The sequence below is a fragment of the Hemitrygon akajei genome, unplaced genomic scaffold, assembly GCF_048418815.1.
Source record: "Hemitrygon akajei unplaced genomic scaffold, sHemAka1.3 Scf000082, whole genome shotgun sequence".
Classification (NCBI taxonomy): domain Eukaryota; kingdom Metazoa; phylum Chordata; class Chondrichthyes; order Myliobatiformes; family Dasyatidae; genus Hemitrygon; species Hemitrygon akajei.
The window spans coordinates 1471424-1481714 of NW_027331968.1; the positions used below are offsets into that span (position 1 = coordinate 1471424).

Here is a 10291-nt window from a genome sequence, read left to right on the forward strand (position 1 = left end):
CCTTCAGTTGAGATGACCGAATTGAATCCCTTCCCACAGTCTGAGCAGGTGAACGGCCTCTCCCCAGTGTGAACAGACTGGTGTGCTTGTAGGCCAGCTAATTGTGTGAATCCCTTCCCACAGTCTGAGCAGTTGAACGGCCTCTCCCCAGTGTGAACTTGCTGGTGAGCCATCAGGTCAGAAGACCGAGTGAATCCTGCCCCACAACTTCAGCAGATGACCAGTCTCTGCCCAGTGTGAACTGACTGGTGTGTCCACAGGTGGGAAGATGACTGAATCTCTTCTCACCCACAGAACAGGTGAATGGCCTTGTCCAGTGTGAACTTGCTGATGTACATTCAGTTGTGAAGACCCACTGAATCCATTCCCACAGTCTGAGCAGATGAACGGCCTCTCCCCTGTGTAAAATGACCACTGTGCCAGTCGGTCAGATGACCAAATGAATCCCTCCTCACCGTCTGAGCAGGAAGGATGATCGAGTGAATCCCTTGCTCCACTTATTAAATATCTGGACAGAGACAGCAAAATTGGCGTGTTGTGCTCGAGATTCCCGTAGATAAATTCCTTGTTTTTAGCCTGTAAGAAGATTTACAAAATCCATCAATGTGTGTAGGGCAACTTTTCATATGAGATCACTTGAGTTGTCAAGGTGTGATCTGGCAACACACTGTTACAGTGAAGTTCAACCCAAGTTGGAGAGAGAAATCATCTAACTGGGCACAGTGCTGGTATCTGGAATGACCATCAAACTCTCTGATGCTCTTCCTGTCTCTATAAGAATGGGGCATCTCTGCCATCTCCAATCTGTGACCTGGCTCAGTTTGATTCTCGCCATTGGTATTGGTCCCTCTTCCCACTGAGCAGCACGGGCTCCTGGCCCCACAGTAACTGAAATACTCTCACACAAATAGCCTGCAGTGCATTCCATGCACCCACCACTCTCTGGGTAAAATTCTTACCCCTGACATCCCCTCGGTATCTATTTCCAAGCACCATAAAACTATGCCCCCTCGTGTTAGCCATTTCAGCCCTGGGAATAAACCTCTGGATATCCACATGATCAATGCCCCTCATCATCCTATACACCTAAAAAAGGCTCTAAACATAAACAAGGAAATTATACATAGCTTTGGGAAATTGTTAGAAGTATACAAGATTATGAGGGTATAGATAGGGTAAATGCAAGCAGCTTTTTCCACTGAGGTTGGGTGGGACAACAACCAGAGGTCATGGGTAAGTGGGGAAGGTGAACATTTAATGGGAACATTTGGAAAAGCTCTTTACTGAAATGGTCGTGAGAGTGTGGAATGACATGTCAGCACAAGTGGTGAATATGAGCTCTGTTTCACCATTTCAAAGAGGTTTTGATGGAAGCCTAGATGGGAGGTGTATGGTGGGCGATGGTCTCGGTGCAGGTAGTTGCAATAGACAGTTTAAATGGGTTTTTTTTGGCATTGACTAGATGGGCCAAACAGCCTGTTTCCATATTGAACATCTCCATGATTCTATGACAGAGAAGCTGGACAAACTTGTTTGGAAGGGAAAAGTTGGAGTGACAACGGAGCAGCAATGGCTGGAGTTTCTGGGAGCAATTCGGGAGCTGAGTGATTGACACATCCCAAAGAAGTGAAAGCATTGGAAAGGCAGGAGGACACAACCATGGTTGAATTGAGAAGCTTAAGCCAACATAAAAGCCAAAGAGAGGGCAAACAAAACAGCAAAAGCTATTGGGAAGCTAGAAACCAACAGAAGACGATGAAAGAAAATGTTCAGATGAGCTCAGGGCATGGATGATGATTAATGAGTCTTGGTAGCACCCAAAAGTCTGAGGCTTTTAAAGGAAGAAAATATCCGGGGATTCAATATCTCCAGAAAGCCAAGGTTCCCTGCATCAGTTACGTTTCAACTTTTACATTGTTAGGCACATACAAACACTATACCCTCAAAATCTCACTTCTGAAGGCCTCCCACTTACAAAGTACTCCGTTGTCAGAAAACAGCCTGTTCCAATCCACACTTGTCAGATCCTTTCTGATACCATCAAAATTGACCTCTCTCCAATATAGAATCTCAACCCATGGTCCAGACCTCTCTTTTTCATCTTTATTTTGAATTTCATGGCATTATGATCACTAATTTCTGTCACCAGCCCTGATCATTGCCTAACAGCTTATTGCACACTTCTACATTGGGAATTTTACGTACCAATTAAGGGCACATTTGACAAACTCTACCCCATCTAGTCCTTTTACAGTATGGGAGTCCCAGTCAATATATGGAAAGTTAAAATTACTTACTGAATAACTTTTGTTCCTTGGCATGGTCTGCAATCTATCTACAAATTTGTTCCTCTAACTCCCTCAGACTATTGGGTGCAACCACGTCCCAATAATGTCTACAATATCATAATTCCCTGTCCTGAGCTCATCTGGATTTCCTACGATGCTTCTTGCATTGTGATATACACAGCTCAGCACATTCATCGCACCATGCTCAACCATTTGATTGCTGACTCTGTCTGAGGTTTGAACAATATCTGACTGGTATCAAGAAAACAACCTCTCCCTCATTATCACAAAAACAAAGGAGCTGATTGTGGAGGACAGGAGGAGTGGAGACACAGATAAGGGTGTCACCCTGGGACTAGTGAACAACCGACAGCTTCCCCAGTTTCTGAACCCCCAGTGGTGGGCACTTAATCTGGACTCCACCACGTTTGAACCCCTTCCGCCAGTGGCCGACTCTCATGTGACTCTGTGCTATGACCCTACGGGGTGCTCATTGAGGAAAGCCAATATTATGCACGCCTCGAGCGAGAGAAGTTCCCAGTCATGGTGATTGGACAGGATTAAGGAAAAGAGGGCAGTGCATTACGGGCCGAAGTTCCGGATTTCCTTTGGTGACAGACAGGACTGGCGGCTCCCCATACCACCATTAGGGTTTGACCTGGGTTCAAGTCAAAGAGCCTAGAGTTCATTGCCTACATCCTGTCGAAACAAGCCTCCAGCACCGAGGGAGACTGGCAAGACTTGGCCGCGGGCCAGCTCTGATACTGGAAGGACTTTGAGGTGAAGACAGGACATCTGGTAAGACTCTCTTTTAATATTGATTGAACCCAAGACATTGCACACAATCTCTGCTCAATTTCAGGCAATGAAGTTGACTGCACCAACTGCCCCCCATCCAGATCACCATGAAAGGAGGACAGACTCTCCCATCCATTCCACAATACCCCCTCTAGCCCGAGGTAACGTTTCTTGAGGATGGAAGCTCTTTTGTGGATCCATCAGGAAAACGATATCCTGACTATGCGATAGTGACGGACAGTGAAGTAATTGAACAGGCCTCTTTTGAAGCAGCTGTCTCCACCCAGAAGGCTGAGCTGTTTGCTCCGACTCGTGCCTGTATCCCAGCAACAGACTAAAGTGGGAACATTTACACAGACTCCCGTTATGCATTTGGAATTGTACATGACTACGGGGCTCTCTGGGAACATGGGGATTCCTGACTTCTTCTGGCCACCCCATTAGTACTGCCACCTTTGTAAACAACCTACACAGTGCTCTACAGCCTCATCGAGTTTTGGCTATTATTAAATGAGCAGCCCACACCCACATGTCGACTGAGTCGCTAAATGCAATGCTTTAGTGGATGAGACAGCGAAAAGTGCGGCACAATCCTCAGTAGTTGTAGTCCCCTCGGGTTCCTGTCAAGCAACCTTCCGTGACTTATGCAGAACAGGTTTGCCAGACATGAGGGAGGTACGTACTTTTCAGGGGGACGTCTCTGAGGAGGAGCGCAAATTGTGGTCCCAGATGGGGTGCCAGAAAGAACCCAACCTAGCTTTTTGGATCACCCAGCGGGACAGGTTTGTGTTCCTACACAGTTTTTACCAATATTGGTCAATCATATACATGATTTAACACACCTGGGAAAGGAGGGAATAGTTGGTAACCTGTACCCTGCACACCGGGTAAGACTCCTTGCCAGGTGGACCCTTTTTGTGTCTACAAGTTGATTTTATTGAATTGCCTAGAGTACATTGCTATAGATACTGCTTAGTTATTATCGATGTGTTTAGTGGATGGATTGAAGCTATTGCAACTACAAATAATACTGCTATGTCTGTTGTGAAGTTATTATTATGGGAAATAATTCCCAAGCACGGCCTGCCAGAGAAGCTGAGCTCTCACAATGGCCCACACTTTGTGGTGAAAGTAAACGAAGGGGTACGTAACAAACTAGCTATCAAGCAACAATTCCATTGTGTACACTACCCATGGGCCACTGGCATAGTGGAAAGAGTCAATGGCATTCTGAAGAGTAAACTGGCCAGACTAACAGCGGAGACTGGACTCACTTGGTTGAAGGTCCGACCATTGGCCTGATTCCACATGAGGGTTACCCCACAGGGGAAAACAGGGTTGTCACCAGCTGAAATCATTTCTGGATGGCCCATGAAGACACCCTGGGGACTAAGACCTTGTGTACCATTGCTCCCAGAAAGTCTACCAGCAAAATTGGATATGCATACCCGAAGGGAAGAGATTGGGAAATATGTATGCCAACTAACCAAAATTTTCCAAGCATTACATTCACAGGTACAACAGGCTTACAAGGAAGAGAACTACCCCGCAGAGAGGAGTGACTATCCCACCACAAAACATGGGAATTTTGTCCTAATCCAGAACTGGGATTGAGGGAAACTCTGACCTCAGTGGAGAGGACCATATCAGGTGTTACTGACCACTCTCACAGCTGTGAAACCGAAGGGGCAATCTCGATGGCTACATTGAACAGACTGAAAATGTGTTACAGAAGGAACTGAGTAGAAGGCTCTCTTGGACTTAAGGAAAATGTATTCGTTGATAGTGGTCTTTGTGTTTTGTCTTATTGCTCAAACAACATCCGTGGGCCCCCATGTTAACACCTTTCTGTCTCTCTGTCACACCTATGCCAAACAGGCAGAACTAGGGGCCTGCTGGGTTTGTGCTGCAATTCCACAGCATGGTAAAACTATGATTCAAATGTCAGTAATCCTGCTCAATCAGAGTGAGGAACTCTCAGCCTGGGCTTTTTCAAATAACATCCGGGGAAGAGAGTGAGGAACTGTGGTCCAGTCAGAGATGACTGTGACTGTCAGTGTTTTGAGGGATGGTATCTCAAGTTCCCATCAAATGGAACTTCCTACACTGGGAAACATGCATCCTGGTCTTACTTGGAAGGTGCCCAGCAGAGGAGAGGAATAACAGATTGAGTGCTTTTGGATAATCGCTTTTCTCTCCTATGGAGTAGCCAGGAATTCACGAGAGATAATCAATTTACCTACAGCACTTGAGGAGCTGGCCACAACACTGCAGGGGCCCTGACAGAAACACAGGCCCAAGTAACAGAAATATCTACTGAAATGATTGCAATCTGGCAAACAGTCATGCAGAATTGTATGGCTTTAGATGTTATCCTAGCTGAGAAAGGGGGAACCTGTGCTATTATTGACACAGAATACTGCACCTATATCCCTGATGAATCTACTAACATTACATCCCTCTCCAAGCACACTGCCTAGGAGATTGACAGCATCTAGAAAGTAGGGCAGGATTTACACCGGTTCACTGAAGGGTTAAAGTGGTGGTCTTTGTAGGTCAGTTCAGTAATACATGGAGCAGGATATTGCATTACGGCCTAATAATTGTCCATAACATTGTTATAAATACTGTTGTACACTGTTTTTTTCCCACTGTTAAGTCAATGTAGTACTCGTTTGCTTTCCCTGCAAAAAATTACTGCTTTGTTGATCATGTAATGATCAAAAGGAGGGAATGATAAAATGTGTAAAAGGGTTAACACTTTGTTAAAAAATAGCAGCCTGTTTTTCTGAAAGAAACTGCTGATAATCAACAGATGTTCTAAGCCATGCTGAGCCATATTTCTTCTTGCGGGTAGCTAGCTAGGGTTCCAAGATGCTTATCTCCTTGCGCATTCACATCTAGAGATAGGATAGCTTTGGTCTGTTCTGTGTGTGTAAGCCATTATGACTGTTTTGTAATCTGTCTTTAGGGGCTCCAGCTTGTCATATAGTAAATAACTTTGGCTCCAGCCTTTCTTGTGTGGGGAGTATCTGGACGGATATATCTGTGGTGTAAGGGGAATTGTTAGTCAGTTAGTGGATTGGGCGGGAACAGTCATCAACTGTTCCTTTTTGAGCAACTAACTGAGTAAGCCCGATGCTTGGAATAAAGAGTTTGTACTTATACAGTCTCTCAGTGACTTTATCCGGATTCGACTTCCACATAATGGGAGTGGTTTCAAAGGGCTGGGCTGCTGGATGCACATTACCAGACCTGGAGTGATTGCAACTGGGTCTGACAGAGGCATAATTGGTTCTTCTGGGCATGTTCAGTCTCACCCCAGCTATTTCCTACCTTCCTTTGTACAGGTACGTAATGTCTAAAGAACAGTAAATGAGACTCACCAAACTTTCTCCTGACTGAATCACTGGAATCTCCAAGCCAGTTGGGTTCTCTCCAGTTGATGCTCTCAGTCCTCGGGCTGGTTCACTTGTTGCTGTTCCCTCGTCTTCACTCGTGGTTTGCTTCCAGTTGGGGTTTTTCTTCCAATAAATCTCTCACTGCAGGTCTAACTTTAAATTGAAAGATAATGACGCAAATTAACAACAAAAAAGAGAACCAAACATTTCTGCTTAATGTTATTAAGAACAAAACTCACTGAAATTTAAATATTGAAGGCAAATATACAGTAATGATCTCAATGGACAATCGTTCATTGTCCCACACACGTCACAAAACGATACGGGATAAGAAGGAGCCATCATTCAGTCATGGTAAGACATAAGCAACAGAATCAGATGATTCAATCCATCTGATCTGCTCCACCATTCAACCATGGTTGATTTTTATTCCGACACCATATTCCTGCCTTCCTCCTGTAACCCTGTAGCTACTTAGCAATCTTGAATATATTAATCTCCGTCATAAATATATCCAAACGGCAGCCTCAACCAAACCCTGCGGCAACAAATTCCACACTTCAGACACCTTTTGGCCAAAAGATTTTTCTCAACTGAATTTTAACAGGAAGCATTTGTATTCTGAGACAGTGCTGTTAGATCACAGACTCTCCGTTTAATAGAAACACCTCTCCATGTCCACTGTTTCCAGGCTTTTCAGCATTCGGTAGGCTTACCTAACCATACATCCGCCCCACATCCCCCCACCGTCCCTCTGAACTCCATCGAGCACAGGTCCGGAGCCATCAAATGCTCCTCATACATAGCACCATCCAGAGACAGAGAAGCCGTTTCAGCGACAGGTTACTGTCGATGCAATGCTCCTCAGACAGGATGAAGAGGTCAATACTCCCCAATGCCATTAGGCTTTACAATTCAACTGCCAGGACTTAAGAACTTTTTTTAAAGCTATTATTAATGCTTTTTGAGTTAGTGATTTAGATGCATATCATATTATTACTGAGTTAAGTATTGTATGTAATGAGTTTTTGCTACAACAAGTGTATGGGACATTGGAAAAAAATGTTGAATTTCCCCATGGGGATGAATAAAGTATCTATCTATCTATCTATAAAGCCGATCGTTCCTGATATTATTCATGTCAACCTTGTTATCAACACGCCACGTGATCTTGCGTCACAAAGCGGAGGGCGGGGGAGATCTCCGGCACACAGCCTTACGTGACCTGTTCGTGGGTCTCCCATTTCAACCCTGCGGAAATAGACAGCCTGGACTCCTGGTTTGAATCGTTCAATGCAGATTAAGTGAAGTCGGCACATTTTTGCCGAGCCCATTTAACTGGAAAATAAATGAGTAACTGGCCCTCAGTTCGGGGCTCACGGCCAACATCGGATCTCCCCGCTCGGGATCGGTATCAATACTCACAAATAGAAAAGTGATATCTTCAGCCTGGAGACAGTAATCCATATCCCCAGCTCCCCGAGATAGGAGACGCGAAGCCTTTCTCGATCCCGCAGACTTCAGCACTGAGCGTTAGGGAAAACACCACATACCCGGAGACAGTGAGCATGCGCGAAGTGTGTGGTACGTCACCAAGAGGGCGGGGCCTCAGAAACGGATGCGCAATGTTGCCCTCCTGCGGTTTAATAGGGGGGAGGGGTAAACTGCTTCATGTGACCCCCAGACAGATGTCCAGTTACCCACCACTCTGTGGAAAGAAGCAAACTTGCCGCTCAGATCTCCTCTCACCTTAAATGTATTAGACATTTCAACCCCCAGGAAAAATATATCGTCTGTCCACTCGGTCTAAACGTCCATCCAGTCTCACCCCAGCCTGCGCCGCTCTGGAGAAAACAACACAAGTTTGTCCAACCAGGACGGGCAGCATCCGTCGAAACGAGCAGTCAACGTTTCGGGCCGAGACCCTTCGTCAGTCCTGACTTCCTCCAGCGTGTGTGTACGTGTTGATTTGACCACAGCATCAGCAGTGTACTTTGTGTTCGTCCAACCTCTCGTTATAGCTCTTGCCTCCTGGTAAACCTCTTCCCCGCCCTCTCCAAAGCCCCGACACCCTTCCGAGAATGGGGCGACCAGAACTGTATGAAACACTCCAGATGTGGTCTAACTAGTTTTATAAAGCTGTGTTACGAACCGTAACGTTTTAGAAACGAACCAGCAGCAATAGAGTTCACACTGGAGTCTGGTTTTGATGTTAATACCACTCTCTTTATTGGTCTCTACTTATAACATAGTAACTTAACGAAATAAAGGAAAGTTAGCAGTGTTAAGTGTATATATGTGTAAATATTGCTCCCAGACTATCGAGCCTGAGGGAACAAAGCTCAGAATCTTGAGATAGTAAAGTAGGAAAGTTCAGTAATCCACGGAATAAATGATGGGAGAGGGATATTTGTAATCCAGGGTGAAACGTAGAGAAAAGGCCGTTACATCAAAATAATGTCGACGAAGTTCTTATCCGTTGAATCCGTCCACATACGAGTTAACAGCGAAATTGACCTGTCACAGGAATACCGTCTTCCAGGGGTTACTGCACAACATACCCAGGCAAGGGTTAACACAAGATATTCCAAAATCCACTCCTATGGATTATACGAAGTGGCAGCCACACTCATTCGTTGTGGTTCCGTGTCCCGATGATCAACCCACTCTTGTGGGCATAGGAGAGTTCCAAGCCTCAGCTGCGACTAACTGAAGCGATCAGCGTTTCCAGCCTCTCTCTCTCTTTAGACTGACTGACTGGCTGTCTGCAGATCGCTCTCTCTCTCTTAAGGTTCAGTCCACCGTCAGCGCTGTCAGTCTGTGACTGACGTCATAGCCCCGCCTCCTCACGCCGGCGCTCTTAAAGAAACAGTCACAGTACGACCGCAGGCTCGTAACAGCCGCAACACAACTTCCCGACTTTTGAACTCAATGCTTCAACTAATAAAGACAACCATGCCATTTGCCTTCTTAACCACCCGATCAATCTGTGCAGTCTCTCTCAGGGAGCGATGAACTTGGAGTCTAAGATCCCTCTGATCATCGACACTGTTCAGGGTTTTGCATTTAACAGTGTACTGTCGCATACATTCGACCTACCGAGCTGCCAAGATGATCATCACTAATCAAATCTCACTGAGATTTCTCAGGTCCTGTTGAATTTATTGCCAAGTGCACAAGTACGGGAAGGTACAGGTACAGAGAAACACTGACTTGTGGCAGCATCACAGGCAAGTACATTCAGATAACACACGGAACACAAATTGTACGATTCTCTGTCAGTAACAATCTATACATATGTTTTATGTTAATAACGATATATAAAATACATTGTGTCATGATCAATATTAAAATGTGCATTTTGTGTCAATAACAGTCTTAGAAATGTTGAATTTGGTCCCTGTCTCCATTCCTCCTGTAATCCACAACCAGCTCCTATGTTTTTGTCACAATGAGGGAGAGGTTGTTTTCTTGACACAACAGTGTCGGGGTGATGACTTCTTCTCTGTACGCTGCCTCGTTATTATTTGGGATCCGGCGGATCAATGTAGTGTCGTCAGCAAATCTAATTAGCAGATTGGAACCCGCCACTGCAGCCCCACAGTGCACTATGTACTGATTGCAAAGCTACGAACTTGCATGTGAATAGCCTCCCCTCCCCCAACTCCACTCTTTCTGCCTCACCAGCAGACTGGGGCATCTCACATCTCGCTGCCTCCGCCAGGACGTTAAACTGTGAACAACTGTGGTCAGGGACTGATCTCTGGGGTACTCCAAACGCTACCTCCTTCCAGTCTGAAAACG

General features: G+C 45.5%; 1 long non-coding RNA gene across 1 annotated transcript; it reads right to left on the bottom strand.

Annotated features, from left to right (window-relative positions):
* Nucleotides 1-359: 359 nt before the first annotated feature.
* On the bottom strand, nucleotides 360-8027 carry LOC140722654 (uncharacterized). The gene is made up of 3 exons (XR_012097706.1): nucleotides 7913-8027; nucleotides 6473-6640; nucleotides 360-576 (listed from the first exon to the last, which is right to left on the bottom strand). It is a non-coding gene; the product is annotated as an uncharacterized lncRNA (long non-coding RNA).
* Nucleotides 8028-10291: the final 2264 nt, after the last annotated feature.